The following is a 22100-nucleotide window of genomic DNA, read 5'->3' as shown; positions in this document are numbered from 1 at the left end:
ACTAATTATTGAAGATTTGAAAGTCCCAGGGAAGTTCACATTATAGAATTTGCTGCACTTTCATTCATTTGTCTCATCTTTTCTGTTCTTAGCCAGTCTCTGCTGCCCTTTACGTCACCCCAGGACTGAGACTGGTGGCACCAAACTTCTTTCCCTTGAATATACGGGAACAACCCAGCTTTCCACAGGCCCTGCCACCATGCAATCCTGTGGATGTTCAGAGCAGAAAAACTCTAGTGTGAGTACCTCCTTGGAAGGCTGCTTTGGTCATCACTCATAACATTATCTTCATTGTTATGATTTCTTTGCTTTCTAACCCTTATAACAATACTGAAATAACCAGAGAGGAGGAGTTAGCTGTCCCAGGTCATGTTAGTGATAAGTGGTGGAACTGGGATTTAAATTTATGTTTCTCTGATTCTGAAGCCCATGTTCTTTCTATTCTGCCATATCACATGCAGGCACAAGGTTGGGGAGGAAGCCTGAGAGATGATGAGAAAAGCTTTAGTGAAGGTAAAATCTATGGTTCCCATTCGTGGCAGGACCCAAAACCACTGATAATATGTCCTGCAATGCAAACTGATCTCTGTAAGGAGGAGACATCTGCCTAAGACAGCTCTGTCCCTACCCCTATGCCTTAGTCTCTTATTGCTCTAGCCAATAACCATAAACTTAGTGGCTTAAATGATAAAAGTTTATTATCTCATAGTTCAGAAGGCCAGACTCCCAAAATGGATTTCACTGGGTTAAAATCAAGATGCTGGTTAAAAATTGGTATGTTTCTTAAAAAAGAATTACACTTAGTCATATATATATTCATGTTGAGAATAATTGTATTTTTTAGTTTAATTATCAATTGCCATTATATTCCACAAACATTTATTGAACATTGACTACACATTGATTACTGTGTTTAGCACAAAGGTACAAAGATAACAGGATGTTACCTCTGTCCTCAAGAATCGCATAAACTAGCATCAAAATTTTTATTATAAGAATATGAACAAAGTGCTATGGCCAGGTGCAGTGGCTCACGTCTGTAATCCCACCACTTTCAGAGGCCGAAGTGGGCAGGTCACCTGAGGTTGGGAGTTTGAGACCAGCCTGACCAACATGGAGAAAACCCATCTCTACTAAAAATACAAAATAAGCTGGGCATGGTGGCACATGCTTATAATCCTAGCTACTCAGGAGGCTGAGGCAGGAGAATCACTTGAATCGTGGAGGCAGAGGTTGTGGTGAGCTGAGATCTCACCATTGCACTCCAGCCAGGGCAACAAGAGCAAAGCTCCATCTCAAAACAACAACACACACACACAAAAACCTGCCAGGCGCAGTGGCTCACGCCTGTAATCCCAGCACTTTGGGAGGCCAAGGCGGGCAGATCACGAGGTCAGGAGATCGAGACCATTCTGGCTAACACAGTGAAAACCCGCCTCTACTAAAAATACAAAACATTAGCCGGGCGTGGTGGCAGGCACCTGTAGTCCCAGCTCCTCAGGAGGCTGAGGCAGGAGAATGGCGTGAACCCAGGAGGCAGAGCTAGACTCCGTCTCAAAAAAACGAACAAACAAAAGAACCTTTTAATAGAACTATGTGTGAATGCCGGGTATACGAGTGTATAACAGTGTTGTGTGTTTGCAATGTTGGCACTGGCTGCCTTTCTCTATTATACTTTCATGTAGCAACTGTTCATTCATTGCCAGCCACTTGTACTGGCTCTGGAGATATAACAGTGAGCAAAATAAGCAAGGTCCTTGCCTTCATGTTTCTTACTTTCAAATCAGAGCATAGTAGCAAGCCAGAAAGCAAATAAACAAGATAATCATGGACCAGCACTATGAAGGACCTCTGGGAGGTGGACATTAGACTGAGTGATTAGGGGAAGTTTCTCTTTATTTCAATTAAGCAGAAGGCTAAAGGATGACAAAATTTAAGAAGTCTTCTAGGGACTTTGCTGAAGAGGGTATTTGGGGATGACAGTAATCTTCCTGCAGAGGGTCATAAGAATGAACATAGCCATCCTCTGGGACTACAAAATTCCCTGAGTTGTGCTTCCCTTTCTGGGACAGATAAAAAGCAAAATAATAATCACAAGCTCTTAGTATCTACTCTCCTGGCCTCTGATGAGCCAGGCAAATGATGCACAACTTTGGATCATTAACAGTGTATTCATTTTCTACTGCTGCCTAATAATAAATAACCACAAACTTAGTGGTTTAAAGCAACACCAATTTATTATTTCATAGTTCTGTAGGTCAGGAGTCCAGTCAGATCTACCCAGGTCTCTGCTCACTGTGCCAGAAGGATGAAATCAAGGTATCACCTGGGATGTGGTCTCCTCTCAAGCTAAGAGTCCCTTGTAGCCCTCATAGCTTTTGGAAGAATTCAGTTCCTTGAGGCTGTAGGAAAAAGGCTCCCATTTTGTGGCTGACTGCAAGCCAGGGACTGTTCTCATTTTCCGGAGGCTACTTCAGTTCCTTGCCATGCAGCTTCCTCTAAGTGCAGCTTCTCACATTTTAAATCTATCTAACTCCAGGAAGAGCCCGGTCCCTTATAAAGTTCTCCTGATTATGTCAAGCCCACCTCGATAATCACACTTTTGGTTAACACAAAGTCACTGATTAGTAACCTAAGCATGAGAGTAATAACCCATCACATGAAAGATTCTACCTGTGTTCATGGGGAAGAGGTTATAAAGGCTCTGAATAAGAGGGACTGGGATCTTGGAGACATCTTAGAATTCTGCCCACCACAACCAGTGAATATCCAGGCTGACCTGGGAGACCAGCCTCACATTTATCTGGCTGGTGAGATCAGGTTTCTCTGTATTAGCTTTCCTCGAGGTGAAGCCATTCATGGCACAAACTGCCTAATTATGTCAGTTTCACTAGACTTATATGTTAATAAAGACTAATGCTGAGTGTTTACCATATGCCAGAAATCATCTTAAGAGTTTTAAACCAATCTAATCTTTACAACAGTCCTTTAAAATAGTATACATATTTTCAGTTTACAGTTGAGAAAACTAAGGAAGTCATCCGAAAAAAAGATGAGTAATTTGTCGGAAGTCACATATATGCAGGGACAGGTTGGAATTCAGACAGTTTCCTCTCAGCATGCTGACATGTGATAGTAGATCCCTCAGTTTCCCTCTCTGGGTCTAAGAAAAGCTGCATGACCTCAAATTTTACTAAAACCCACCCAAGCTGGCATTTCTAATAAACCATGACTCTGGTAACTAGTTAATAATGCTTTCACTGACCTAAGACAGCCCAAACAAAATGAAAAGATTTGAGTAGCTAAATTGCTCACTCTTTTTATGGGGGAAAGATAACTTCCTCAGATTCTTATGAATGAATCATTATACTGTTGTATACCAATTCCCAGTCTCTTAAGTGTTTCTCAAATACTTCAGCGACTATGCCACAAACCATAAACGAAGTTTTTAAAACTCTCCTTTACTCAAAATTTTCAGATGAAAGAAAAAATACTATAAAAAGGGCTCATATGGGTCACCAAGAATAATACTAAATAACTCTTTTTAAATTATTTATCTTTAACCAAGATTTCATGATTATTTCTCCTTTTAACCAGAATTTATGAGTTATTGTTTGGTAGAGGGTGTCCAGGTGGAGGTTGTGTCCAGGTTCCTAGCACCTTAAACAAAGAATTGGACAAAGTGCATAAACAAAGCAAGGAAAGAATGAAGTAACAAAAGCAGAGATTGATTGAAAAGGGAAATACAGTCCACAGGGTAGGAGTGGCCCGAGCAAGAGGCTCAAGGACCCAGTTAGAGTTTTCTGAGGTTTAAATACTCTCTAGAGGTGTCCCATTGGTGTCCCATTGGTTACTTTGTGTATACCCTATATAAATGAAGTAGGGGCCTATAATCAGTCTGATTGGTTGTGGTAGGGAACCAATCAGAGCCTGAAGCAAAGTTACAAAGTTACACTATATGCAAACGTCTGATTGGTCGTGTAAAGCAACCAGAGGCTAAACTGAAGTTACAAAGTTATACTCCTATACAAAGGAAGACTTGCCCCGCAGCCAGCCTGATGGGTTGTGGGAAGTGACCAATCAGAGGTACTTTTAGTTTTTCATCTGCCACACAGAAAACTGGGGGTTGCAAAGGGAGTAGCCTCTGGGTCTTTTGTTACTTGGGCATGGAAAGTTGGGGTTTTCCTTTTGATTGAGTTCTAGGAAGGAAGCTTGAATCAGCCTGAGGTTCCCTGCCTTCAGACCCTATTCTCCTGCCTCATTATTACAAGTACTACTTCCATTCCATCAATCAGAAGGATAAACCCGTTTTTGTATTAAGCTGAGTTCCGAGCTTTCAATCAGACACATTTCTATGAAACACTTCTTAAACTCTGGAAAGCAGTCATGTAATGACTGATCTTTAGATAAGAGACACAATAAAATAATGCTCTTTGAAATTTTAGATTAAAATCTTTTCATCTAACTACTAAATTGTTTTTCTTTTTTATTCACTGGCAAAAAAGAATAAAGGCAATGTGGTTTGTGGATTTAGCACCTCTCTGAAGATAACTTTAAACTGAGAATAAATGACTCATTTATTGATTATATATTCATACACATTTTCTACTTTCCCCTCTCTTTGTGCAGTTATGTAAATTTGGTTAGTCTTCTGACCTTTGTGGATCATGATGTTTTACAGGTTGACCACGGCAAAATGGTCTACCATGTGCCTTTTATATTGTGTCCCAAATTTTGACCTGTCTGTTGAATTTCTTTTATTTTGCCTTAAGGATATACCCTGTAACAGCGATGTCTGTCAGAGAGAAAGTTGAGGTTACAGGGTAATGCATCATAGTGTAAAGCTGTGTACTGTGTACAGTTTCTTTTTTTTTTTTTCTTTTGAGATTGGAGTCTCACTCTGCGCCCAGGCTGGAGTGCAGTGGCACCATCTCCGCTCTGCAAGCTCCGCCTCCTAGGTTCACGCCATTCTCCTGCCTCAGCCTCCCCGAGTAGCTGGGACTACAGGCACCCGCCACCACGCCCGGCTAATTTTTTTTTTTTTTTTTGTATTTTTAGTAGAGATGGGGTTTCACCGTATTAGCCAGGATGGTCTCAATCTCCTGACCTCGTGATCCACCCGCCTCGGCCTCCCAAAATGCTGGGATTACAGGCGTGAGCCACCGCGCCCAGCCAAAGCTGTGTACAGTTGAAATAACAAGTAAGATGAATGGCATAATATAAAACCAGCCCCTCCCTAGGAAAAGTGTATTTTTATTAGAACATACCAGAAATTTCTGTAGCAAGTTTACAAGCATGGTTAAAGTAGCAAACAGTACTTTAATGCAATTTTTAAGCATGATCAACTATCTATAGGGCAATAACTGTTAATACTTTTTATAGACATTGTAGAACATGCTTATACTACATAAGTGATTATATTGTAATTTCTGATGGCTTATTTCGTGTTATTTTGAATCCTGCATTATTGTGATTTCTCTAGATAAAATCTTTCTAATTTTTAAGCAGCAACCCTTGATCCTGTCCAATTTTTTGAAATCTGCTTTTTAAAAAACAAATAAACTTGTACCCATGTTTGTATTTCTTCACGTGTATTGTCAATATTTTAATATTCGCTTTGAATCATGGTTTGGCCATTTGTAAAATAAAAAGGATTAAACTAGATAGTAAAGTTCATCTGCACCACATTTTAGAAATCGAAAGTACATTGTGGGTGAGACTCTAAGTTTCCTGCCATCACCTTAACTGGGAGAATCTGGTTTTATCTATTTCTTATTATGGGGTTTTGGATTCTTTAAAAATGCTTTCATTTGCAACTAACAGAAAATCCCACTCAAACTGGGTGAAGCATAAAAGATAATCTATTTATTTACTTAACTAAGAAGGCCAGAGGCAACTGGATTGGGAAACAGCTTGATCCAGCAGGTTAACTATATTTACATTAGAGGCTCATTTCTTTATATTTCTCAAGGATCAGCCTTTTCTGCTGGCTTTGACCTCAGGCTAGAACTGCTAATGGTAGCAGCCGTGGCTCCTGGCAGTTCTAACCTTCACATCCTCATCATCTCAACCAGTGAAGCTATTCTAGTTCAGTAGTCCCAGGCAATTCTTTGGGATCAATCTGATTGAATCAGCAGAGATCACTTGGCTACCCTAAAGCAATCATGGTCCCAGAGAAATACAACCTGATGCATGGTTTAAACCAATTACTGACCCAAATTAGAGCTGGGTTGTGGTCAATCCTACATACTGTATGTGAAAAGGGTAGTTTCTCAAATAAAATTTAGGTTTTATTTGAGACAAAATACCAAGGAATACATGCCTATCTATGCTACGTTGAAAACATTGTCTGAAAAAAGATTTTCATTACTAAAGACAAGTTTGGAAGCTCTAGAGAAGACCATCCCTAAGTTTTTCCAACTCTACTTTTCTGATTCAGTGCTTGCATCTGAAAATAGGTCTCCAAGTTCCAAATATAGCTGTTAAAAGCCCACTTGATTGTCATGGTGATAGGAATGGCATCAGCTAATCTCCCAGCAGGCAATCAATAAATACATACAGGTACCTTCTCTGTACAAGGGTATAATGAAGAGAGTCTGGTTGGAGAGTCAGGTGAGCTACCTTTAAGAAGTATTACAAATTCAGTATCTTCTTTCAAGGCCCCATGTCTTTTCTTGATGTTGTTCCTTTAATCTGAAAAGCTTTCTTCTCCCTCATCCTCAAAGCCAAGCTCAGAAGTCATCCCCTGTGATAGACCACCATCCATCAACTAGAATTACAACTTCTTTTTAAAGTTCCTAATATAATCCCAAGATCAGCCCTTAACACTGATAGTGTCTTTGGTCTTCTGCTTTCCCACTGGGACAACTTTTTAACCCTCAATTTCTACATTTGTAAAATGGGGATAGTAATGCTTCTTTAGAGTGACTGTAAGAATACATGAATAAAAGCACTGGAAATGCTTCGTAAATACTTGGCATTCTAACTACCTCACACATGCAAATTCTATCCCTATAAGAAGGTTAAAATGAAATAAGTTGGTAACATGAGGAAGGGTGAGGTCTTGACTCAGCATCTGAACCAGACACATACATAACTGTTCCTGAAGAAACAAATTCCTGAATACTTCAGTATGCCACAGTTGAGCCATGTCACTGATCACTAACCACCTGGGATTAACACTGCCTTGCAGATAGATTTCAGCATTCCCCGGGCCTGTTCAGTGCCTGCCATGCATCTGCATTGCTCATGTGGAATATTTTCTTTGAAATATGGGTTCCCACTGAGAGGAAAAACATCTTCCCTTTGTTGGATGTACAGAAGCAGGATTTGGATGGCTGTCCCCTAAGGATATACTAGGAGGATCCTTGCATTGGTGACAACGTTAGGGCAACGTTAGACGTTACTGTTATTCTAGGACTCTAAATGAGCAGGTTTTTCTTTTCCTTTTCTTATCTTTTAAAAAATATCTTTTATTTTTCCAGACTTTGGGGAGTTACTTAATCCTAGTTCTTCAGTTTTCCCACCTGTATAGGGAAAATAAATTCTGGTCTCCATTTTATTTCCCCATTAAGAGATGATAACACATGAGGTAATAATAGAAGATTTGTGTTATGAAATACTTGGAAGCAAAATTGAAAATAAATCTATGATTTTACCTTAGTATATGCATAATTCATATGCCTAAGCAGCACATATATTCCAAATGTATTTGAACCTTTCTCTATAAAACACCCAACCCTCATAGGGACCACATTAAATCATTTCAGGCTTCTTTGACTAGGATCACAACTTGACACAGTAAAAAATGCAAAATGAAAACAAATGTAAAATGAGAAAAAAGTAAACAATGAAAAATAAGAACAAAACATCTTTTTCTTTTCTTTCTTCCACTTTCTACAATCAAAGCAGAAGCTGCTGATTTGAAGAATATTTATGTAGAATTTTGAATGCTGCCTCTGATAGTCTCCTGTGGTGGATCCCCTCCAGCTACAGAACATTCAGCAGTTTTGGTTCCCTGATGACACAAGTTCCCACTTGTTGACTGAGAGGCCTTCTTTGGACCTGTTTCAGGACAGATTGCTTCTTCCCATCTCCCAACATGGTACCCAAGCAGAAACAAAGGAAAATGACTATGCTTATAGGCAGTTTTACGAATGAGATTTAAAGTTGATGAACTCTCTCTTTTCCTGCTTGGTTCAGAATGCTAGGACACTAAGCTTGCAAAGTCTTGCTTCTTAGGAATGAGCCCTATTTGGGTCCGTGCTGCTTAAACAAGGAAGAAAAGGTTAGCACCAAGATGTAAAGAGGGCAGGGTTTAAATCATTGCTCTGTTTTTTTGTTTTGTTTTTTTTTTCCCCCAGCTGTATGACCAAGCATGGCTGTATCTCAGTTTTCTCATTTGTGGGAAGAAGATAATCATATAGAACTGCTGGGTGTGTGTGTGAAACTCCAATAATATTATTATTTAAAAGTGTGTTTACAGTAGGCACTCAATAATCATTGGCTTCTGTCCTTGTTTGCTTCCCTATTCTAGGTTTATTCTGTTGATGGATAAGGAAATGATCAACCACAGTTAAGTGAATAGGAGCCTGACTCTAATATAATTTTACAAGTGCAGAGCCAAAACTAGATGAAATGGAGGAGGCATTGACATTGTTTTTGAACGGACCACATCATTCCTATGTTCTATGCGCTCCTGGCGGTGTCTGTTCTGCTCTTTCTCTGGGGCACCTAGACCTTTTGTGTCCTTTTTCTTCCACTTAACATCTTTGTCTCCAGAAAATATGCAAGAAACTCATTCCAAACTAAGGTGTGAAAGACTGGTAAGGTTTCATATATATGTATATATACATGTGGATAAAAATGTAATTCAAATTAATGAACCATTTACTATGGAACACTGACCACAACCAGGTAAATGTTTGATTTCCCCATTCGCATATCTTATTTATTCAGCAAATATGCACAGAGCTCCTTCTCAGTGACAGGTTGAGGGGGGTGGAGTACATGAGTGAGACATGGCCACTGTCCTCAAGGGTCTCCCAGTCTTATGGGGGTACAGCTGCATAAATATAAATAATAACAGCAAAAATAGAGCACTTAGTATGTGGCAGGCACTATTCTATGTGCTTTCCATATATTAATTCATTTACTGTTTGTCACAGACCTATGAGTTGGTTACTATGATCGCTTATGGTTTAGAGTAAAGAAACTCTAACCAGAAAGGTTAAATGTCCTACTTAAGGTTAGACAGCTAGTTAATGTGGTTTAGTTCCCGAGTTGTTGCTTATTACCTCTATGCCTTACTGTCTCACTATACACAAGACAGTGTCATAGTGACTTCTAGGAGTCTATTGTTAGGAAGTAATCATTGATGCAGACAAAGACTACAGATAGTAAATTTGATAAAGCAAACGGAAGAGGAAAAATTATAAAAATCAATCAGTAGTAGAATGCTTAAATTATGATACATCTATATGAGGAAATATTCATAACCATTAAAAGAAATAAGGCTATCACTCCAAACTTCAGTGAGAAAAAGAAAGTATAAAATACGGTTTACATGGATTAGTTTAATTTTTTAAAGTATGCATAATATATAAATATCTCTGTGTTTTAAAAGTGTTTGTTGGCCGGGCACAGTGGCTCATGCCTATAATCCCAGCATTTTGGGAGGCCGAGTTGGGCAGATCATGAGGTCAGGAAATGAAGACCAACCTGGCCAACATGGTGAAACCCAGTCTCTACTAAAAATATAAAAATTAGCTGTGTGTGGTGGCGCATGCCTGTAATCCCAGCTACTCAGGAGGTTAAGGCGGGAGAATCACTTGAACCAGGGAGTCAGAAGCTACAGTGAGCCAAGATCGCACCACTGCACTCCAGCCTGGGCAACAGAGCGAGACTCCATCTAAAAAAAAAAAAAAAAAAAAGTGGTTGTTGTATAGTAGGCACTTAATAATTATTGGCTTTTTTCCTTGTCAGATTAATATCAACACATATACAACACACTGTCTGCCCTGGAGGAATGTCTAGTTTAGGGAGAAGCTAGATATTTTTATAATTGAGCTTCAGGCAACATTAGAGGGTTGTTTACCAGACAGTGGTGCCCAAGGGATTTGGACTTTGCTGGGAGCCCTGGGGATGGATCAAGGAAACATTCACAGAGTAAGACAGCCTTGCTGTTTCCATCTGGAACTTCTTCTTCAAAGGACAAACTGATTTTCTGTTTATGTTTGTCTCTCTAAGAAGGAACCAGGGAATGTCAAAGAACATCTGTCTTTTTCTAAACCTCCGATGACCTTGCAGCAAGTCTGTCTTTGACTCCTACTTCCATGATGCCAGCTGAGAGGTCCAATCTGTTTTAAACCTTTCTCAGTGTCCACTGAGATGTGTCATTTGAATCCAGGAGCTCCTCTAGTCTCTGGGATGGTAAGAGAGCTGAAGCTCAAATCCTGGCTGCTGACCTGAAATTTTCTGTAGCTGGGATGCTGTCTAGAGTTGCTGCTAGGTGTTTGAACCTCTCGTGTAAGATACCCTGGAACTAGTGCTTCCTAATGAGTGAGAAAGAATCAGCACTCCTGTTGACTGCATGCTGGCTGTGCACCAGACATTGTCCCTGAACTTTTCTCCTCTCTTTATAATAATTACGTGATGTTGATTTTATTATCTACAGTTTGAAGGTGGGAAAGGTCTAACTCAGCAGGTGATGGTCATGCCAGCCGAGGTCTTATGGACATTTATCACTAGACTGCCTAACTTCATTCTTGGCACATAGACGGGACTCAGTAGTTGTATTTTTGATTCTCACAGATTCTAAGTGGCAGATTTGAGACTGCAATCCAGGTGTACACGATCCCCAAAACTCTTCTTTTTCTGCTGTGGTAAGCTGCTCCTCAGCCTGGATTCTCACCTGCCACAGTGCTCTTTTTGTGGGTATTTTGCCTCCCTGGCAGGTCTTACTTTTTAAGTAAAGGTAGGTTCATCCACTCCAGCCACCTCTGTAACAATCAGTAATTCGTGGTGGTTTCTAGATCAAAGAGTTGGGGAGCGTGCCTGGGTGGAGTGTGGGAACCCTCTGGATGTTTGCTGGAACGCTGCTCCACACTGTGTACCTGGGAGGGTAATCTTTCATCCTTTCTGAGCCTTCCTTAGAAGCCTATCAAACAACTCCAGACCTTTTCCTTGTCCCCTTTATCGCCCTCGGGAGCAAAGTTGGGACTTGTGCAACTGCAGGGCTCTTTTCTGTGGGAACAATAATCTCATTTCAATATGTGTGGGTGGGTAGATTATACGTTATGGGCTTGGAGCTCATTTGTAGGACTAGGGAGGGACTGGGTTAAATAGTTGTATGATTAACAAGCTGCTGTGTTTTTATGGTCTGGAAAGAAAAGATTTCTGCAAGGATTATCAGTTCAGATTGGGAATGATTCACCCAAAAGTATTCAATAGTTTGGGTGGTAGGTGTGGGGTGTGGCAAAGAATTTACCCCCAGACCTCTGGGAAAAGAATAGTATGTAATATACTTGGAAAAGTTTAATCTCTGTTTTTTAAAAAAGTCCTTTCTTTCCTTGAGGAAAAATCTCTAACATTATGGAGAGATTTAGTCATATAATAAATATTGTTTTGTGTTCTATCTGGGCATGGTATTAGCAATATATGTTAGATGGAGCAGGGATTTGGGAATCAGTTATCAATATAGGTGATTTTGAGCAGTCAGATCATTGCTTTGGATTCTACTTATGTTGCTCTAAGGGCAGGTTTTACTAGATAATCTTTCAGGTTTCTTACACGTGCATTCATTTACTGAGTGCTTATTGAACACATCTTACAACTGAACAAACTGATGCTGATGTTGGGCTCTAGGGTCTATCAACATGGCTCTTGTTCCCTGCCTGAATTCAGAACCAATTGAGAGAAAGACACTGAAGTGAGACAGATGGGGATCAGAGTATCACCACCACTATAGATAAACACTATTGTGGGTTTATGGCTAAAGGAAACAGCAGTAATGGCTTTCTTAACACCAAATCTCAGAATAAAACAAATTTATTCATCCAATTGCAAGCATTACTGGATCATTACAGGATTTCCCCACCCTTGTATTGATGGGGCAATTCTTCTCCAGCCAAGCTTGAAGCATGGAGGAGAAGAGCACAATCTATGCTCTCTACTCTCAGGTACACTTTCAAAGAATGAAAGAAAGGGAGAGGCTGTACCAACAACCTTAGATCCTTCTTCCAAAGACACCCAGTAACTAAGTCACTCTTTCTCTCAATAGAAAGTAAGTGGAGAGAGGCCATAGGGTTTAGAGTAAATTCCTTTTGATATGGCTTGGATTTTGTCCCCACCCAAATCTCATGTCAATTTGTAATCCCTGATCCTGGAGGAGGGGCCTGGTAGGAGGTGATTGGATCATCAGGGTGGATTTTCCTCTTGCTGTTATCATGATAGTGAGAGAGTTCTCATGAGATCTGGTTACTTAAAAATGTGTAGAGATCTGCGCCAAGATGGCCAAATAGGCACAGCTCCAGCCTCCAGCTTCCAGCGTGAGCGACACAGAAGACGGGTGATTTCTGCATTTCCAACTGAGGTACCGGGTTCATCTAACTCGGGCATGTCGGACAGTGGTGCAGGATAGTGGGTGCAACTCAAAGAGCGAGAGCCGAAGCAGGGCAAGGCATCGCCTCACGCAGGAAGTGCAAGGGGGAAGGGAATTCCCTTTCCTAGCCAAAGGAAACCATGACACACAACACCTGGAAAATCGGGTCACTCCCACCCTAATACTGTGCTTTACCAAGGGTCTTAGCAAACGGCACACCAGGAGACTATATCCTGAGCCTGGCTTGGAGGGTCGCACGCCCATGGAGCTTCCCTCATTGCTAGCACAGCAGTCTGAGATCTAACTGCAAGGCAGCAGCGAGGCTGGAGGAGGGGTGCCCATCATCGCTGAGGCTTAAGTAGGTAAACAAAGTGGCCGGGAGGCTCGAACTGGGTGCAGCCCACCACAGCTCAAGGAGGCCTGCCTACCTCCATAGACTCCACCTCTGGGGACAGGGCAGAGCCAAACAAAAGGCAGCAGAAACCTCTGCAGATGTAAATGTCCCTGTCTGACAGTTTTGAAGAGAGTAGTGGTTTTCCCAGAATGGAGTTTGAGATCTGAGAACGGACAGACTGTCTGCTCAAGTGGGGGGTCCCTGACACCCAAATAGCCTAACTGGGAGACATCCCCCACTAGGGGCAGACAGACATCTCACTCCTCACATGACCAGGTACACCTCTGAGATGAAGCTTCCAGAGGAACAGTCAGACAGCAGCATTTGCTGCTCAGCAATATTCACTCTTTTGAAGCCTCCGCTACTGATACCCAGGCAAAGAGGGTCTGGAGTGGACCTCCAGCAAACTCCAACAGACCTGCAGCTGAGGGTGCTGTTAGAAGGAAAAATAACAAACAGAAAGGACAGCCACACAAAAACCCCATCTGTACATCACCATCATCAAAGACCAAAGGTAGATAAAACCACAAAGATGGGGAAAAAGCAGTACAGAAAAGCTGGAAATTCTAAAAAACAGAGCGCCTCTCCCCCTCCAAAGGAACGCAGCTCCTCACCAGCAACAGGACAAAGCTGGACAGAGAATGACTTTGACGAATTGAGAGACTAAGACTTCAGACAATCAAACTTCTCTGAGCTAAAGGAGGAATTACAAACCCAGCACAAAGAAACTAAAAACCTTAAAAAAAGAGTTGACAAATGGCTAACTAGAATAACCAATGCAGAGAAGTCCTCAAACGACCTGATAGAGATGAAAACCATGACACAAGACCTACGTGACAAATGCACAAGCTTCAGTAAACGACTCGATCAACTGGAAGAAAGGGTATCAGTAATTGATGATTAAATGAATGAAATGAAGCAAGAAGAGAAGTTTAAAGAAAAAAGAGTAAAAAGAAATGAACAAAGCCTCCAAGAAATATGGGACTACATGAAAAGACCAAATCTACGTCTGATTGGTGTATCTGAAAGTGATGGGGAGAAAGGTACCAAGTTGGAAAACACTCTGCAGGATATCATCTAGGAGAACTTCCCCAACCTAGTAAGGCAGGCCAACATTCAAATTCAAGAAACACAGAGAAGTCCACAAAGATACTCCTCAAGAAGAGCAACTCCAAGACACATAACTGTCAGATTCACCAAAGTTGAAATGAAGGAAAAAATGTTAAGGGCGGCCAGAGAGAAAGGTCGGGTTACCCACAAAGGGAAGCCCATCAGACTAACAGCAGATCTCTTGGCAGAAACTCTACAAGCCAGAAGAGAGTGGTGGCCAATATTCAACATTCTCAAAGAAAATAATTTTCAACTCAGAATTTCATATCTAGCCAAACTAAGTTTCATAAGTGAAAGAGAAATAAAATCCTTTACAGACAAGCAAATGCTTAGAGATTTTGTCACCACCAGGCCTGCCTACAAGAGATCCTGAAGGAAGCACTTAACATGGAAAGGAAAAACTGGTACCAACCACTGCAAAAACATGCCAAAATGTAAAAACTGTTGATGCTAGAAAGAAACTGCACCAACTAACGAGCAAAATAACCAGCTAACATCATAATGACAGGATCAACTTCATGCATAACAATATTAACCTTAAATGTAAATGGGCTAAATTGTCCAAATAAAATACACAGATTGGCATATTGCATAAAGAGTCAAGACCCATCAGTTTACTGTATTCAGGAGACTCATCTCACGTGCAGAGACACACATAGGCTCAAAATAAAGGGATGGAGGAAGATGTACCAAGCAAATAGAAAACAAAACAGAACAAAAAGGCAGGGGTTGCAATCCTAGTCTCTGATAAAACAGACTTTAAACCAACAAAGATCAAAAGAGACAAAGAAGGCCATTACATAATGGTAAAGGGATCAATTCAACAAGAAGAGCTAACTATCCTAAATATATATGCACTCAATACAGGAGCACCCAGATTCATAAAGCAAGTCCTTAGAGACTTACAAAGAGACTTAGACTCCCACACAATAATAATGGGAGACTTTAACACCCCACTGTCAACATTAGACAGATCAACGACACAGAAAGTTAACAAGGATATCCAGGAATTAAACTCAACTCTGCACCAAGCAGACCTAATAGACATCTACAGAACTCTCTATCCCAAATCAACATAATATACATTCTTCTCAGCACCACATCACACTTATTCCAAAACTGACCACATAGTTGGAAGTAAAGCACTTCTCAGCAAATGTAAAAGAACAGAAATTATAGCAAACTGTCTCTCAGACCACAGTGCAATCAAACTAGAACTCAGGATTAAGAAACTCCATCAAAACCGCTCAACTACATGGAAACTGAACAACCTACTCCTGAATGACTACCAGGCACATAACGAAATGAAGGCAGAAATAAAGATGTTCTTTGAAACCAATGAGAACAAAGATACAACATACCAGAATCTCTGGGACACATTTAAAGCAGTGTGTAGAGGGAAATTTATAGCACTAAATGCCCACAAGAGAAAGCAGGAAAGATCTAAAATTGACACCCTAACATCACAATTAAAAGAACTAGAGAAGCAAGAGCAAACACATTCGAAAGCTAGCAGAAGGCAAGAAATAACGAAGATCAGAGCAGAACTGAAGGAGATAGAGACACAAAAAACCCTTCAAAAAATCAATGAATCCAGGAGCTGGTTTTTTGAAAAGATCAACAAAATTGATAGACCACTAGCAAGACTAATAAAGAAGAAAAGAGAGAAGAATCAAATAGATGCAATAAAAAATGATAAAGGGGATATCACCACCAACCCCACAGAAATACAAACTACCATCAGAGAATACTACAAACACCTCTGCACAAATAAACTAGAAACCTAGAAGAAATGGATAAATTCCTGGACACATACACTCTCCCAAGACTAAACCAGGAAGAAGTTGAATCCCTGAATAGACCAATAACAGGTTCTGAAATTGACTCAATAATTAATAGCCTACCAACCAAAAAAAGTCCAGGAGCAGACAGATTCACAGCCGAATTCTACCAGAGGTACAAGGAGGAGTCTGTACCATTCCTTCTGAAACTATTCCAATCAATAGAAAAAGAGGGAATCCTCCCTAACTCATTTTATGAGGCCAACATCATCCTGATACCAAAGCCTGGCAGAGACACAACAAAAAAAGAGAATTTTAGACCAATATCCCTAATGAACATCGATGCAAAAATCCTCAATAAAGTACTGGCAAACCGAATCTAGCAGCACATCAAAAAGCTTACCCACCATGATCAAGTGGGCTTCATCTGTGGGATGCAAGGCTGGTTCAACACACACAAATCAATAAAAGTAATCCAGCATATAAACAGAACCAAAGACAAAAACCACATGATTATCTCAATAGATGCAGAAAAGGCCTTTGACAAAATTCAACAGCCCTTCATGCTAAAAACTCTCAATAAATTTGGTACTGATGGAACATACCTGAAAATAGTAAGAGCTATTTATGACAAACCCACAGCCAATATCATACTGAATGGGCAAACACTGGAAGCATTCCCCTTGAAAACTGGCACAAGACAGGGATGCCCTCTCTCACCACTCCTATTCAACATAGTGTTGGAAGTTCTGGCCAGGGCAATCAAGCAAGAGAAGGAAAGGGTATTCAATAAGGAAAAGATGAAGTCAAATTTTCCCTGTTTGCAGATGACATGATTGTATATTTAGAAAACCCCATCGTCTCAGCCCAAAATCTCCATAAGCTGATAAGCAACTTCAGCAAAATCTCAAGATACAAAATCAATGTGCAAAAGTCATTAGCATTCTTATACACCAATACCAGACAGACAGCCAAATCATGAGTGAACTCCCATTCACAATTGCTTCAAAGCGAATAAAATACCTGGGAATCCAACTTACAAGGGATGTGAAGGACCTCTTCAAGAAGAACTACAAACCACTGCTCAATGAAATAAAAGAGGACACAAGCAAATGGAAGAACATTCCATGCTCATGGATAGGAAGAATCAATATCGTGAAAATGGCCATACTGCCCAAGGTAATTTATAGATTCAATGCCATCCCTATAATCTACCAATGACTTTCTTCACAGAATTGGAAATAACTACTTTAAAGTTCATATGGAATGAGAAAAGAGCTGCATTGCCCAGACAGTCCTAAGCCAAAAGAACAAAGCTGGAGGCATCATGCTACCTGACTTCAAACTATACTACAAGGCTACAGTAACCAAAACAGCATGGTACTGGTACCAAAACAGAGATATAGACCAATGGAACAGAACAGAGCCCTCAGAAATAATACCACACATCTACAACCATCTGATCTTTGACAAACCTGACAAAAACAAGAAATGGGGAACCTATTTAATAAATGGTGCTAGGAAAACTGGCTAGCCATAAGTAGAAAGCTGAAACTGGATCCCTTCCTTACACCTTATACAAGAATTAATTCAAGATGGATTAGAGACTTAAATGTTAGACCTAAAACCATAAAAACCCTAGAAGAAAACCCAGGCAATACCATTCAGGACATAGGCATGGGCAAGGATTTCATGTCTTAAAACACCAAAAGCAATGGCAACAAAAGCCAAAATTGACAAATGGGATCTAATTAAACCAAAGAGCTTCTGCACAGAAAAAGAAACTACCATGAGAGTGAACAGGCAACCTACAGAATGGGAGAAAATTTTTGCAATCTACTCATGTGACAAAGGGCTAATATCCAGAACCTACAAAGTACTCTATCAAATTTACAAGAAAAAAACAAACAACCCCCTCAAAACTGGGCAAAGGATATGAACAGACACTTCTCAAAAGAAGACATTCATACAGCCAACAGACACATGAAAAAATGCTCATCATCACTGGTCATCAGAGAAATGTAAATCAAAACCACAATGAGATACCACCTCACACCAGATAGAATGGCGATCATTAAAAAGTCAGGAAACAACAGGTGCTGGAGAGGATGTGGAGAAATAGGAACACTTTTACATGGTTGGTGGGACTGTAAACTAGTTCAACCATTGTGGAAGACAGTGTGGCGATTCTTCAAGGATCTAGAATTAGAAATACCATTTGACCCAGCCATCCCATTACTGGGTATATACCCAAAGGATTATAAATCATGCTGCTATAAAGACACATGCACACGTATGTTTATTGTGGCACTATTCACAATAGCAAAGACTGGGAACCAACCCAAATGTCCATCAATGACAGACTGGATTAAGATAATGTGGCACATATCCACCATGGAATACTATGCAGCCATAAAAAAGGCTGAGTTCATGTCCTTTGTAGGGACATGGATGCAGCTGGAAACCATCATTCTCGGCAAACTGTCACAGAACAGAAAACCAAACACCGCATGTTCTCACTCATAGGTGGGAATTGAACAATAAGAACACTTTGACACAGGAAGGGGAACATCACACACCAGGGCCTGTTGTGGGAAGCGGGGAGCGGGGTGCGATAGCATTAGGAGATATACCTAATGTAAATGACGAATTAATGGGTGCAGCACACCAATATGGCACATGTATACATATGTAACAAACCTGCACGTTGTGCACATGTACCCTAGAACTTAAAGTATAATATAAAAGAAAAAATAAAATAAAATAAAATAAAATAAAAATGTGTAGAACCTCCCCCTTTGCCCTCTTCCTCCTGCTTCAGCCATGTAGGACACGCTTTGCTTCCCCTTTGCCTACTGCCAGGATTGTAAGTTTCCTGAGGCCTCCCCAGCCGTGCTTCCTGTATAGCCTGCAGGACTGTGAACCAATTAAACGTCTTTTCTTTATAAAATTCCTGATCTCAGATAGTTCTTTATAGCAATTCAAGAATGGAGTAATATACCTTCTTTTGAAAACCAGAAAAGATAGGGATAACTGTTGTGGTATAGCCAGTAGAGACTCTCCCAACAGCCATTGCTTACCTATACTTTTCACCCTCCCTATTGTTAGACTGAAGCCACGTGAATAAAGCAGGCTAGTGGACTTGAGTGGAAGTAATGCATGTGAGCTGATTAATTACAGCCCTCTTCTGTCCCTGTTAGTCTCTGCCTTGGTGACCCTGGAGGCCATATGTTCTAGATGGCATGACTATAAGAAAAGGGAGAATGGGCCAGGCGCGATGGCTCACGCCTGTAATCCCAGCATTTTGGGAGGCCGAGGTGGGCGCATCACGAGGTCAGGAGATCCAGACCATCCTAGCTAACATGGTGAAACTCCGTCTCTACTGAAAAAAAAAAAAATACAGAAAATTAGCCGGGTGCGGTGGTCGGAGCCTGTAGTCCCAGCTATTCAGGAGACGGAGGCAGGAGAATGGCGTCAACCCGGGAGGCGGAGTTTGCAGTGAGCCGAGATGGCGCCACCGCACTCCAGCCTGGGCAACAGAGGGAGACTCTCTCTCAAAAAAAAAAAAAAAAAAAAGAAAAGAAAAGAAAAGGGAGGAAGTAGGACCTGAAATGGACTTTAAGTGGCAAATCCATCTGTGGTTACAAGCAGCTCTTTTCTCTTCAGCAAGAGTATCCTTGTCTGGTTCCAGATCTTAGAGGGTAGCCATGAGATTTCATCCTTGCACTGCAGCTGACAATGCCACTGTCACCAACTTTCTCTTGGCCCCCAAACAATTTGAGTTGGGATCTTCATGGCTTATAATGAAATGTAATTGATATAGAGGCTAAAATTCACATTTAAAAAAAAAAGAAAGATACCAAAGGACCACGTGTCGACTATTTTGCTGATCTAAAGGCTCTTCACTGTTTTCTTCAAAAATCTGGGTTGTTTACAGTGGTTCTAAAAATTGCCTGACGAAAAAGCTCACGTTTGAATCATTTTACCTTCCTTAGAGGAAAACATTTATTGAGAATACAGGGAAACTGCCTCTATTTAATCAAAACATTTTACTCAAGATACAAAATGGGAAAAACTGTAACATCGCAAAAAAGGAACATAAAAGTCATTTAAAACCAGGCAGTATAAAAAGCCATAATTATATTAACAGAATGAAGAATAAAAAGCATTTGATCATCTCATTAGATGCAGAAAAAGCATTTGACAAAATTCTACATTCTTTCATGATAAAAATTCTCACCAAATTAGGTATAGAAGAAATGTACCATAACACAATAAAGTTCATATATTAGAAGTCAACAGCTAACATTATACTCAATGGTGAAAAATTGAAACCCTTTTCCCTAAGACCTGGAACCAGACAAGGATGCCCACTCTTGCCACTTCTAATTAGTATAATATGGGAAGGCGTTGCCAGAACAATTAGGTAAAAATAAATACATGAACAAATAAACAAAAATAAAAGGCATCCAAGTAGTAAAGGAAAAAGTAAAATTGTCAATGTTTGCTGATGACATAATCACATACATCTAAAAAACCCTACAGACTTTACCAAAAAAACTGTTAGAACTAATCAATGAATACAGTAAAGTTGCAGGATACAAAAAATCTCACATAAAAAATTGATAGCGATAGCATTTCTTTTTCTTTTTCTTTTTTTCTTCTTTTTTTTGAGATGGAGTCTTGCTTTGTTGCCCAGGCTGGAGGGCAGTGGCGCGATCTTGGCTCACCACAACCTCCACCTCCTGGGTTCAAGCGATTCTCCTGCCTCAGCCTCCTGAGAAGCTAGGACTACAGGCGCGCACCACCATGCCCAGTTAATTGTTGTATTTTTAGTAGGGATGGGGATTTACTATGTTAGCCAGGCCGTCTTGAACTCCTGACTTCAGGATCTGCCCTCCTCGGGCTCCCAAAGTACTGGATTACAGTCGTGAGCCACCATGCCCCACCAAAAATTGATGGCATTTCTATACACTAACAATGAATTATCTGAAAAAGAAATGAACAATCTTATTTACATTGGCTACAAAAATACAGAAATATTTAGAGATAAATGTAACCAAGGAGGTGAAAGACCTGTACCCCCAAAACTATAGATGTTGATGAAAACAATTAAAGAAGAAAAAGTAAATGAAAATACAGTTCAAGTTTATGGAATTTAATATTATTAAAATGCCCATATTACTCAAATTGGTCTATAGCATCAATGCAATCCGTATCAAAATCCCAACATCTTTTTTCATAGAAATATAAAAAACAATTCTAAAATTCATATGGAACCTCAAAATACTCTGAATAGCCAAGGCAATATTGAGCAAAAAGTAAAAAGCTGGAGATATCACACTACCTGACTTCAAATTATGCTACAAAACTATAGTAATTAAACAGCATGGTACTGGCAAAAAATAAATAAATAAATAAATAAATAAAATGGACATATCAACCAACAGAACAGAGTAGAGAGCCCATAAATGGCCCCATGCACATATGGCTAACCAATTTTAAACAAAGGTACCAGAAATATGCAATGGAAAGAGAAAAATCTCTTTAATCAATGTTGTTGGGAAATGGTATTGGGAAAACTGGATTTCCACATTCAGAAGAATAAAATTGGATCCTTATCCCACAACATGTCCAAAAATCAACTCATAAGCATACAGATTTTAATGTAATACCAGAAACTCTAAAACTGCTGGAAGAAAAGCTTTATGACTTTAATCTGGGCAATAATATATTTCGAATAGACTCCAAAAGTGCAGGCAACAATAACAAAAATGGACAAATGGGATTATATAAAATTAAAAATCTTCTGCATAAAAACAAAACAAAACAAAACAAAAAACAAAGTAATTACCAGTGTATAGAGACAACCTATGGACTGGGAGAAAATATTTGCAAGCCATACATCTGATAAGAGATTAATATATACAAAATATATAAGGAGTTCAAAAAACTCAATAGCAAGAAAAAAAATTTTAAGTGGGTAAAGGGTGTGAATAGACATTTCTCAACAAAAAACATACAAATGGTGAACAGACATATGAAAGAATGCTCTGCATGACTAATTATTAGGGAAATGCAAATTAAAACCACAATGAGATATCATATATCAGAAAGGCTTTTATCAAAAAGGCAGAAGATAACAAGTGTTGACAAAGATGTGGATAAAAGGAAACCTTTGCACGCTTTTGATAGGAATGCCAATGAGTATAGC

This window comes from Theropithecus gelada, chromosome 8 (genome assembly GCF_003255815.1).
Source record: "Theropithecus gelada isolate Dixy chromosome 8, Tgel_1.0, whole genome shotgun sequence".
NCBI lineage: Eukaryota > Metazoa > Chordata > Mammalia > Primates > Cercopithecidae > Theropithecus > Theropithecus gelada.
Note: the sequence above shows the minus strand (reverse complement) of the source record.